Genomic DNA, 12,677 nt, shown 5'->3' with positions numbered 1-12,677 from the left:
GGAATGTCACTCTAGAGACAACGCTGGATGATACAGTCATTATTTATCATCATGACATCCCTCCTGGGACTGTTAACAAATGAGTCTCGCATGTCTCCTGAAAATCTGCCAAGACCATCAATATATTACAAAGAAGGCAGAGATAGTCATTATCTAATAATTCATCTGCAAAAATATAGTTTAAACAAGGCAATATTAAAGCCTAATAGCCTGTTTATCAGCAAAACCCATAATAATCCTTAAACTCATTGATACCATCAACATTTATGTCTTCTGTCATGGACTTTCAGTGTTTAATAGGTCAAATGTGTGTTTATATGCATATATGTACACACACCTTTTCATGTGCTGGAGATCAAAATTACAGTGTACTCATACTGAAGAGAAACACAACACTACGGTTGAAGACTGTCAGAACATCAGTAGTGTTGATATCATCACTTTTCCCATGCAGAAATTTCATGTCTAGTCTCATGGTCTGTTTTTGTTTCTAGCAGACAAACCAACCGTGGTGACTGGTCTCATATTGAAGCCTTTACCAAATTCAAATGCCTCTCATCCTCATTTAATCAACTTTAGGTCCCCCAAAACATGGTGTCAGCAATACCTAAGAGATTCCCTGAAAACTCTGGTGTCTTTTTGTAAGCCAGACCCCCCTCTCACAAACCACAACAGGGACTGAAGCTGCCTATGGGACCCTGCTCCTACAGCCAAGTAAAATACATTACTGGTAGCATTTTTGTAGTTTAAGTTTCCGAATCAGATTTTAATCAGAATATTGCTCCCGGAAATTTCCTACTTTTAATCTTGATTAAAAAAAAATATTTTTTTCCCCATGAATACCAAATTTCAGCCAGAACAGATAATGTAATGCTAAGACTTACGCATTTGAGCAGTAATCTGTAAATATCTACAGGAGAAAATGTAAAGATAAATAAGCCTATAAAAGAAAGATCAAGATATTACAATGACAAGAGTCAGATATATCTCTGGAAAATTGTTTTGCACTTTGAGTTTTGTACTATACTCATAAAGCAGGACTCAGTTAAAAAAAGAAATCAAACAATTTTAAGATAAAATCATAACAGCTTGGGAGTGATTTAATCTCTGAACTTCCAAAATACATTTTTAAGGTACATGACACTGCTTCCTTGGTATCCTGATTATCTTATGTTACTTTTTAGTAGAATTAGGGATGCAGGGGATGAATCATCCTTTCCCACACTATGGCAGAGTTTTGTATCTCTCTATCCAACTACTTGAAATTCTACTAAAATTCTATTAGTTACACTTTACTTTTTGCTGCATTTGAACAACTGCTTTTCTTACACATGGCACATTTAATATTTCATTAGCAGGATGTAAAATCACTTGGTTTATACTTCTAATTTAATGATCTAGTTGAAAAAGGGAAACACCAAAGTATTTGTAACAGGGGGAAAAAAAGCTACTACAAGATTCCTCTTTCTATGAAAAAGAAAAAAGAAAAGATGAACTGAAAATTTGATGAGTTGTTTTGCTAAACAATGCTGTGAGATGGATTTTTACACTTACCTTTCAATTCCTCCCTCTGACACCTACTTGATGATAGTGCTGTTATGCAGGAGCTCATTTTACTTTTGAGTTTTGGGGTTCTTTTTAGTCAGTTCACTGGCAGTGATATTTTGCACAGTTTAATTTCTCTAGGTTGCACTGTTTCTTATCAGCACCTGCCGAATGGAGAAATAAAGGATTTAAATCTGTTAAATAAGAAGTAATATTCCTGTCCAAGAGTAAAGAACAGAAGCCAGAAGTTGGATCAGATTTGTATTAATTCATCTTCTAAATGAATGTTGGAGAGTACTACACAGATGCAAATCTCATTAGTTTTCCAGGGGATATTTAAAAACTGGTCCACTTTATCATTATATCAAATATAGAGCCAGCATTTCAGTGTAAAGTACTAGCAGAAATAACACATCTGTTCTTCCTTTCTGGTAGCTTCTATTGAGATATTGGATATGCAGATATACACACACACATATATATAAAATTAACCTATATAATATGTATAATCAGAATTATATACAAATATAGATGTACATAATTTATATTAGCTATACATGTATATATTATTTATTTTTAAATAACTGATATTTTGTATTCCTAAAAGATTCACCAAGCTCTTATTAAGCATGACCAGTGGTATAAAGAGTAGAAATAAAGATCTTCTGTGACTTCTATACCTCCATGGATTGTAAAGTCATCTCTATACTTCCCTGATGACATTGCTATTTAGCAATTGTGCAATCTGAATGGATGTTTTTCAGAGCAGGATTTCTTTACCTTAGCTAAAGTATAGTTGCAGAGAAAAATGAAAAGTATTGTTTTACCTTCAAATGGAGGCCCCAAGCCATCGTTCATGAACAGCATTATGCCAACAATAAATTTTATTACCATGAATTTTCAGCATGGTATTCAGAGGCTTAAACGAGAGATTGCAAATTCAATGGATCAGTAGCCCACATGGGAAAATGTGTGCACATGTGCAGGCACGTACACACATACCCAGGCTAAAACACCAATCATCTCATATTCCTCCATAATAAAGTAATTGATCTTCTTGACACTTCAAATGAGATTTGGGTCAGATTCTGTACAGACACAGCTTATGTCTCTTGGCACACCTCTGTGCTTTCCACACCTTCCACTATCAATCAGCCATCCTAATGGAGTGACCACTGCCACTGCAAGGCAACAGCACCATTTGCAGCGTGCTCTCCCACAGGAACCCAAACCCCAGGAACCTGGATACATTCATTTTGTAAGGCTCTTCAGTAATTAGTTCAAATGATCAGGCTTGGGAAACAAAACCAGCAGAAAACCCCCTACGCTGCTGCACTGTAGCAATCCATCAGAGCTCATGACCACAGTGTCTGGCAACATGACTGCATCTGCTGTTGTTTCAGAATACCAGCTGCGAACCTAGATCCCAATTTTCCTGAGAACAATGGCAAAGAAACTCTAAATTGCTGGAAACAGTTAACTGTATATGCTTGGGCTGCAGGTATTATCCAGAAGTAGTATTGCGTGAGATTCCACCCACTTGTGTTTCAGTATCAGAGTATTAGTAGCACGCAAAGGCTGCCTAGATGACTTTCCCAAAATAAAATAGGCATGCTATATCCAAGAATGTATTTAATGAAGCCCATTATGAGTACATTACATTGTCACATCAAGGCTATACTGAATGCTCTGTAAGGTAATACTGCTAACAGTATCTATTACTCAAATAGCTCAGGAGACCAAGAAAATAAAAAACAATCAAGTAAAATGCCTTCCATGTAAACCTAACATCCCAAACCAGTTTGTTTGCTGCATGGTCACTGCAAATATGTCCTTTAACATCATAGATGTCCTTCAATGTCCTATAGACTAAAAACTATGTAGGAGCATGGACATGGAATACCAATAAATCTGCTCACTGCATATGTTCTACATATTTGCCCCCTTCCAGTGAATTTCCTTTCCCCCAGCTATTAAGAAATAACTCAGTCACCCCAGGCTATTTTTATTGACCAGATACACATTTTAATACAAGATAAGTGTCTACAAAAAATAGATGCCACTCTGGATACAGTGTTCATACCACAGGAAAATTGCTTTTCCAAATGTGATTGCATTAATAGTGATGATTAGCTTACATATAGAATCATAGAATCACAGTTAGGATTGGAAAGGACCTTAAGATCATCTAGTTCCAACTCCCCTGCCATGGGCAGGGACACCTCACACTAAACCATATCACCCAAGGCTTCATCCAACCTGGTCTTGAACACTGCCAGGGATGGAGCTTTCACAACTTCCCTGGGTTACCCATTCCAGTACCTCACCACTCTCACAGTAAAGAACTTTTTCCTTATATCCAATCTAAACCTCCCTTGTTTAAGTTTGAACCCATTACTCCTTGTCCTGTCACTACAGTCCCTAATGAAGAGTCCCTCACCAACAGCCTTGTAGGCCCCCTTCAGATACTGGAAGGCTGCTATGAGATCTCCATGCAGCCTTCTCTTCTCCAGGCTGAACAGCCCCAACATTCTCAGCCTGTCTTCATACAGGAGGTGTTCCAGTCCCCTGATCATCCTCGTGGCCCTCTGGACTTGTTCTAACAGTTCCATGTCCTTTTTATGTTGAGGACACCAGAACTGCACACAATACTCCAGGTGAGGTCTCACAAGGGCAGAGTAGAGGGGCAGGATCACCTCCTTTGACCTGCTGGTCACGATCCTTCTGATGCAGCCCAGAATACGGTTGGCTTTCTGGGCTGTGAGTGCACACTGCTGGCTCATGTTAATGTTCTCATTGACTAACACCCCCAAGTCCTTCTCCGCAGGACTACCATGAATTTCCTTTTTGCCCAACCTGTAGCTGTGCCTAGGATTGCTCTGACCCAGGTGTAGGACCTTGCACTTGGCATGGTTAAACTTGATGAGGTTGGCATCAGCTCACCTCACAAGCATGTCAAGGTCCCTCTGGATGGCATTCCTTCCCTCCAGCTTATCAACCGAACCACACAGCTTGGTGTCATTGGCAAACTTGCTGAGGGCACACTCAATCCCACTGTCCATGTCACCAACAAGGATGTTGAACAAGACTGGTCCCAACACCAATCCCTGAGGGACACCACTCGTTACTGGTCTCCAGTTGGACATTGAACCATTGACCACAACTCTTTGCATGCGACCATCCAGCCAGTTCTTTATCCACTGAGTCCACCTAGGAAATTGATATCTCTCCAATTTAGGGATAAGGATGTCATGTGGGACAGTGTCAAATGCTTTGTACAAGTCCAGGTAGATGACATCAACTGCTACACCCCTGACCATCAGTTCTGTAGCCCCATCATAGAAGGCCACCAAATTGGTCAGGCAGGATTTCCCCTTAGTGAAGCCATGCTAGCCAGGCACAGAGGTGAGACTGACTGCTCTAATACCTTGAAAATACTGTATCCTCATAAGTGTCTCTGTAGCAAAAGGGTAAGAATATCTGTATTTTCAAAATAAGGCAGTTTACTCCTTAAAGTTCACAATTTGAGACCCTGAATAAATTCAGGAATTTCTTGATTTTGTCAACAAAATCCAGGAAATAAGCTCCCTAACCTGAATGACAGGTTAGAAAGCTGACATTACTTTATTATCATCAGTACTAGGTGCATGGGAGATCACTCTGCCTATCATACACACCAAAAAGAGACAGTTTATAGCTTATATACCTTAATTATATACATATAATTGTGTGGAATTATAATACATACATTATAATTCCATTAAATTCCCAATTCACATTACTCATACATACAGTAATTTGGGTAGATAATGCTGTAGCAGAGTGTTCTGGGTTCAGATGTAAGTTATTTTTCTCCTTCTTTGTCGCTGGTGCAGTGCTGTGTTTTGGCCTTGGTCTGAGAAGAATGCTGATAACACACAGATGTTTTGAGTTGTTGCTCCATAGCACTTGCTCTGATCAAGGACTGTTCAGTCTCTCATGCTTTGCCAGTGAAGAGGGGCACAAGAAGCCAGGAGGAAGCAGAGACAGAACACCCAAACTAGCCAAAGGGGTATTCCATACCACAGCACACCAAGGCCCAGATCTCTGCTTGGGTCAGGCTGGGTATTGGTCAGCGGGTGGTGAGTAATTGTATTGTGTTTCACTTGTGTGAGGTTTTTCCCTTTCCCCTTTTATTTTCATAGTCTTTTCCCTTGTTATTTACCTTATCATTATTAATATTGGTGGCAGCAGTAGTGGTTTGTGTTAATACCTTAGTTACTGGGCTGTTCTTAGCTCAACCTGTGGGAGTTACATTTTGATTTTCCTCCCCATCCCTCCAGGAGCAGGGCAGAAAGGGGGACAGTGAGCGAGCAGCTGCATGGTTCTGGGTTGCCAGCTGGGCTTAAACCATGACAGTTTTTCGTGGTGCTAAACGTGGGGCCCAAAGGGTTGAGATAACAACAGATCTGACCAGAGTGTGTCTGATCGTATTTGTGATAAGCATTCATTGTTTTGGATTAATAGTCACTCATCACAATGCTGATTTATTGGCTCTCAAAGTTGTTGCGCTTGATCTCGACATTTCAGCATGTTGTACCTTACTTATAGCTGGTATTTGCTGTTTTAGTGTTTACTGGCTTTGGGGCCTGGGCTAAGTTTCTTGTTTTGTTATACTTTATGATAATGGGGCTTGTAATAGGATAGAATTATTGATCATGAAACTGACCTGGTTATGTGTTCTCAATGCAGTCATTACCTCTATAGTTTGGGGGCCATGCAATAGGAATTATTAAGAATTATGCCTCTTCCCCTTCCAGCCCCCCCTCACTTTTTCCCCCCAACCTATAGAGGAGACATCCCCCCTCCTGCACCTTCCCCTCCCCCACAAGGCTATTTACAGTAGCATTTGAGAATTTTAAAGATTTTGAATATACTTTGAGTACACTGCCATGGGCAGGGACACCTACCACTGGACCAGGCTGCTCCAAGCTCCAAGCTACCTGGCCTTGAACACTGCCAGAGGCAGCTTTACATCCACAGCTTGCTGGCACATTTGCACAGTGTAAAGGGTTTTTTTCCACATTAATACTGTGTAACACAATGTGCATTTAAAGCCAACACATTGCTATGTTAACGGCACAGTGATCTTTGTCTGACACAGAGGTCTTTGAGCTGCTTCAACAACATCATCCATGCCCCTGGGGCAGAGTCCACAGCAAAAAAGCAAAGTTTAGATCTGAAAAAAACAGATTTGGGGTTTGTTAAGCCTGGAGTAGCTGCACAGAGACAAACAAGGGCTGTTCAAACACCTTTCACTGAATTAAACATCTCAGCATCAGCATTCTCACTGCTACTCGTCTAATACATATTCAGGTCTCTCACATTTTCAAATCCCAGACAGACCTCCAAAAAGACTGTTTCATACATCCAGAATGGAAGTCATACACTGGATTTCTTAGATTAAACCTCCATTTCATCCAAGCAATTTAACTGGGACAGCCCTGCTCTTTTCTGGAAGGTTATTTTTGCTCCCCGCTGCACTGAAACACTGGGACAGGGAGGGTGGTGAAGGCCAGAGAGGCAGAAACAACCTTTTCACACAGTTCCCTTCCTCAGGGAACACTCTTCAGCTCCTCAAGCATCCCCTGCGGTGCATCCACCCGCATATGTCACAGATTCCTGGCACCACCTCTTGAGGGAAAGCAGCATGGCACAGCAGCAACACAGAGTGGGGTTCCATACACAAAAATAAAGATTAAGCAGCACCAGAATAAAAACTGGGGTGCCTTGGGCTGTGAGTAGCAATCAGTTAAATCTAAGAATCAATTGGCAATAACAGGGAAGAACAGGCTTTTTTTCAGGGGGAGGTGGGTGTCTTGGGGGGACAGGGAGTTCTTTCTGTTTTTTAAACCAAGAGGCCTACATATACCATCCCCTGGGTTTAGCTGGTCTCATCAAGGTTACTAGGTAACCTTGAGTTGTGTTCAGCATTTCCACTGCTCTTTTGAAAAGGAAATTGAATTCCTCCCTTGTTTGTGAAACCCAGCCTTCAGTTTAAATAGGATTTCTCAAGTATTAGCATGTCAAACAGTGTAGTTGTCAGCATGCAACAAAAAATTAGCACATTTTTTCTAAGCCACAGCTTCCTTCTGGCCTTTTGCATTTTTACTGAGAGCAAACTAAAGGCAAGCACAGTAGCCACCTGCAGGAGCAAGACACAGGGTTACAACCACAGAACACCTTCATTTGTTTCCAGAAATCAGAGTGGCTTTATCTGCTGGCTCTCCTAAAAGCCAGCACTTCAGTCCTGAAGAAGCTGGATCCCTGCACGGTACAGAGGGTGGTAGAAAGTCTGGATACACGCCTGACCATGAATCTTTCAGGGGGAAGTCAGAGACATCAGGTCACATAGCGCATTAAAAGTGGTGTGGAAATAGCAACTCTGCTCCATCTCTGGACTGCTGTGAAACATAAGTGGTTGTAGATAGCATGAGTTTCAGAATCCATAACCTGCAACAGTTTGTGCTTCTAAGGCTTAAGATTTCTTTGTGTATCTGATGAAAATTTTCACAAGGCCAGTGTCAGCAGAGAAAGTGAAATAGCTGCACTAATTATGTCAAATTTAAATACATTGAACATAAAATTTGTGCACAAGTTAATGGTGGGTGAATTCAATCTACCAACAATTGAATGCAATCACCAACATTCCCCAAACCTAAACTATTTGAGAAAGAATACACACCCCAGTAGAACATAAGCCTCATTAAACTCATTAAAGGCATACCAGCAGGTTTTTACCTGTTCTTTTTCTAGATGTTGCCATCTATTGAGGTAACCCTTATATCACTCTTCTTACCAGTACCAGAACAACAGTCTTGTGGTGGAGTTATCAGAAGGAAATTCAGACAAAGGCAAACAACATTTATTTCTCAACCTCAACTATATTGGCTAGGGCCGCTAGAAGTATTACTTCCTAAAAACCTCTCAGAAATGATACACATAATTGCCTTTCAGGCATCCATAACTGCAGTTAGGGAGATGTTACATTGCGGTGATGCTGAAGCTCCATAATCAAGTTCTATTTTATTAGGTGATTCATCGGCTTATGAAAGCGCAGCTCCGTTACAGAGCAGGGACAGCTCCACAGTGCCCATGACATCTCATTAAACTGTGTGGCAACTGTTACCCATACACAGGAACCACAAGTGAGGAATCTCAACACTCAGGCCTGAGAGGCAGGAATTCCTGGAGAAGAAGGAAAAAAAAAAAACCCTAAAAATCAAAACTAGGATGTAGATAGATCTTTACCTCATGTGACACCAAGAGATTTCTACTAAAATTAACTGTGCAATTTAATATTCCTTAAGTTGCCAGGTAGACATCATCTTCACACTGGAAAGCAATTAGTGTCATTCATCCCTAGTGTACCCGAAGTCCTCTCAGGTTAACACATTAGCACAAGAACACATTCCAAGTATGTGCTCAGTCATTGTTACATAGAAAGCTGTATGAAATTGAGAAGGAAAGCAACCCACAGCCTGCCAGGGAGAGCTTTGAAATGTTTCAGAGGTTTCTGACATTACCAGGTCTCTTGGTTCTGTTGCACTGATAACACACTGGTGTTTTGGCTAATGCTGAGCGTGCTCATATAGCACCTAAGTTTCCTTTCTTACTGTTACCTCCTCTTTTACTCCCACAACGCTGCAGTGAATAGGCTGAGGCTGGCCAAGAGGCTAGGCCTCTAGTGGACCAAAGGGATATTCCATATGGGATCATGCTCAGCAATAAAAGCTCAGGGAAAGGAGGATGAAGAGACATTCAGGGTTATGGCATTTGTCTTCCTGTAGTAAACAACTGCTTGCTGACAGGAAATAAACTTATTTTGCCTTGCTTGAGCACACAGCTTTGCTTCCCCTGTTAAACTGTCTGTATTCTGATCCATCATCCCACCAGAGGGAAGAGTGTATGAGCAACTGGGGGGGAGGGAGGGTGTCTCACCTGCTGGGCTGGGGGTCAACCCACGACACCAGCCTGGGTTTTTAATTCAGTTACTGTAGTAGTCCAGTCAGACAACAACAATTTATTCACAGGTGCTGCTTGGCTTTCAGATAGTGGAGTTTATTACAGGCTTAACACAAAAAGCATAGTATGAAAAAAAAAATGCAAAGTTTTCACATAATGGAATGCTAAAAAAAAAAAACCCCAGACAAAAAACCAAACGACCACGACCAAAGCTTTTTTTGATAGAAAATTTAATATCATCCTTTGAGTCAACCATGTCTAGAAATATATATTTATAATGAAGTTAACTCCAGATTTTGAACCTCTAAATAACAAGATCCCTTGTCCCAGTTAACTTGTATTAAGATAGCTTATATCCTACAAGTCATTCCCAAATACCCCTTGACTTCTAGAGTTTATCATGCTTAAGTTGAGAGATGGTTTGTTACACAATTACAACAGTTTACAATTAAGTTACAAAAATAGGTATCACTCATTAGTATTTCTATACATATCTCAAGCAATTATACGGACACTCTGTACAGTGGATGTTAACAGTGGTTAAGTTTGCTTCCTTAAACAAAAAACCCAAACTAACTGACAGTCAGACCCAAAATATTCAGGCACCGTAATGTACTTGCATGACTGGCACTAAGTACCCCTCCCCATGCAAAGTAAAAGCAGTTTCAGTACCAAAAGACTGTATGCATCCAAGTAGTAAGACCCATATGATGGTTGGTGGAAGAGGACAGTATGAGGATTAGTACGTTACTGCCACCAAACAGTCTCACAATGCACTGGGGGACCCAACGCTAGTCTTGAATTTGTAGATTCCTTGCAGACAACTGTTCCTGTTCAACAGGCCTGCCTAGGGGCAGAAAAGCAGTATGGCAAAAGCTGTAGGGCAGCAGAACCAACTACCCCAAACTACCCTTCTAGTAATGATGAGAATTCTCCAGCTAGAGGTAAAAGCATGAAGGTGACTTCTCAAGTAGACAAACACTGGATGTTTTTGCCATACCCAAATTACTGTTTTTCAACACATTTTGTGTGGGTTTTGACTTGAGTTTTATTACTTCACCACCGAAAAAAAAGAAGTCTAGTTTTTTTTTGCATGATCAGAGCAAACACTAACAAGTATTTTGCTGGTTGCAGGTAGTCCATTATTGAAGTTCATTGGTCGCACTTACATTACTCATTCCTCCCTTTCAGAGTTAACAGTAACCCTGGAAGCATTGCTAGGGTTGTGGCATTTCTTAGGCAAGTAAAAAAATTAGTTCTTACATGTATGACTGCTAGTGTTACTTATCTCTTAACTTCTGAAGTCCAGTCCAATGGATGTTAAGCTTCATGTAGCTGCTCAACTCTGAAACAAGTCACCTGTTTCAGAAGATGCTGTTTGGGAACAGAGAGCCCACTAGAGGTCCAAAGGGTGGAAAGAAAAGCAAAACCACAACTAAATCACCACTGAAAACCAACCAAGCAAAAAAGGCCTTAAATGCTGCATAACAACACTATTTTTTGTTTTAAGATTTTCCAAATCTAGATATCCCTCTCATACTCACAGTACTCCAAGGACCCTCATGAAGGAGGCACAGTACTTCAGTCAGATGGTTAAAAGACGCTAACAGTTCAATTTGAGGATTTTAGATTCTGAGCTGAAATGGTTAGCTTTATATACCACATGCTGAAAAGCCCAACCAGGTCTGCAACATACTGCCATGAAAACATTATTCACTTTTAGAACTTCAAGGACAATCCAGGGCAAAGACAACTAAGGCATGTACTTAAGTCTACCAACACAAGGCTGCAAAATATAAACACCACAATGTTAATATCAAGGTCATGCAGACATCAGAAGTGCATGAAAAACGTCAAAGCTATACCACACAAGACACTTGTGCTTGTCTTCACATGAGATTAAGTAATTATCCTCTATCAAGACGAGGAAACAAATCATGGATGAGCTTCTACAGGCTCTTTCCCACACCAGGAATTCAAAAGTGTCAGGTACTGTATCTTTTAGTAACAGAGCCTGCTTTTACATCTCTCCAAGTGGTACTTGATGGTTAGATCTTTTGTTTGGTGCCTTTTATTCATTCATTCATAATTTAAAGCATCATATTTAAAATGTAAAATGATTTTGTTCTCCAGGGCGTGGAGAATGGCCAGATAACCAACATTTTTACACATTTATGTGTTCAATATTAAGTTACCTTAAGTTATAATTTTGAAGCTTTACAGTTACCTTATACAGAATACATTAAATTTTGGTTTTCAATGGTACCATTACACTGCAACTTCTGGACCACTATTTTCAGATATAAATAACAGAGCTTCCACTTTAAAGTGCAAAGTTTTAGTAGGGGAATTCAAGTGAAAAGAATTATACTAGAAATAAATCCCTTGGAACACAACACTACAATGGCAGTATGCATGTATTTGATAGCATTCTAAGGTTACAGGGAAGTTACAAATGAAATACAAACTGCTTCAGAAGTCCTTCAGAAACCATCTTATATACAGGAAAACAAAACAAAGAAAATTATGATTTGTCAAGCTGACCTTCTGGAGAGAATCTGTACTTACTGATTTACAGGGAGCTGAAAGGCTTGCCTTTTTAATTTTAAAATCAAGATAAACAGGGGTGATATAATTACAGGTCTGTCACTTGGATCTATTCTCATGGCTGATTTACAAAGTTACACAAGTTAATACTGACTTCTATTACTTCCTTAGCATGTTTCCAAGCTCAGTTACAGAAAAAAATTAAGCCTAAGTTAATTACTAAAAAAGATGCTTACCTGATGAGATGTTATAGTAAAATCAGTTAAATTCAAATACTTGTCTTGTTTGGTTAGTAACATGCTGACACATTTTCAAGGACATACTAGCATATGCAGAACCTTCAGCCTTTGATTCTCCAGTAACTGACTCAATCTGAGGATTCATCAGTAAGATCTTTACCTACCCTTTAAGATAAGAGCTCAGTCACATTCAATATGTCTACCATAAACTGATGGTGTTAAAGTTTATATCCATTAGATATCCCAGATGATAGACACTGACAGTTGTATCTTCCCCTTCCGCCATATACATGGCAAGAGTAACTCATAATTCTTTATTTTAAATTAGCCAATACCAATGAT

Source organism: Melopsittacus undulatus, chromosome 1, assembly GCF_012275295.1.
Source record: "Melopsittacus undulatus isolate bMelUnd1 chromosome 1, bMelUnd1.mat.Z, whole genome shotgun sequence".
NCBI classification, from domain to species: Eukaryota; Metazoa; Chordata; class Aves; order Psittaciformes; family Psittaculidae; genus Melopsittacus; species Melopsittacus undulatus.
The sequence above is the reverse complement of the archived record's forward strand: the minus strand, read 5'-3'. Positions refer to the sequence as shown.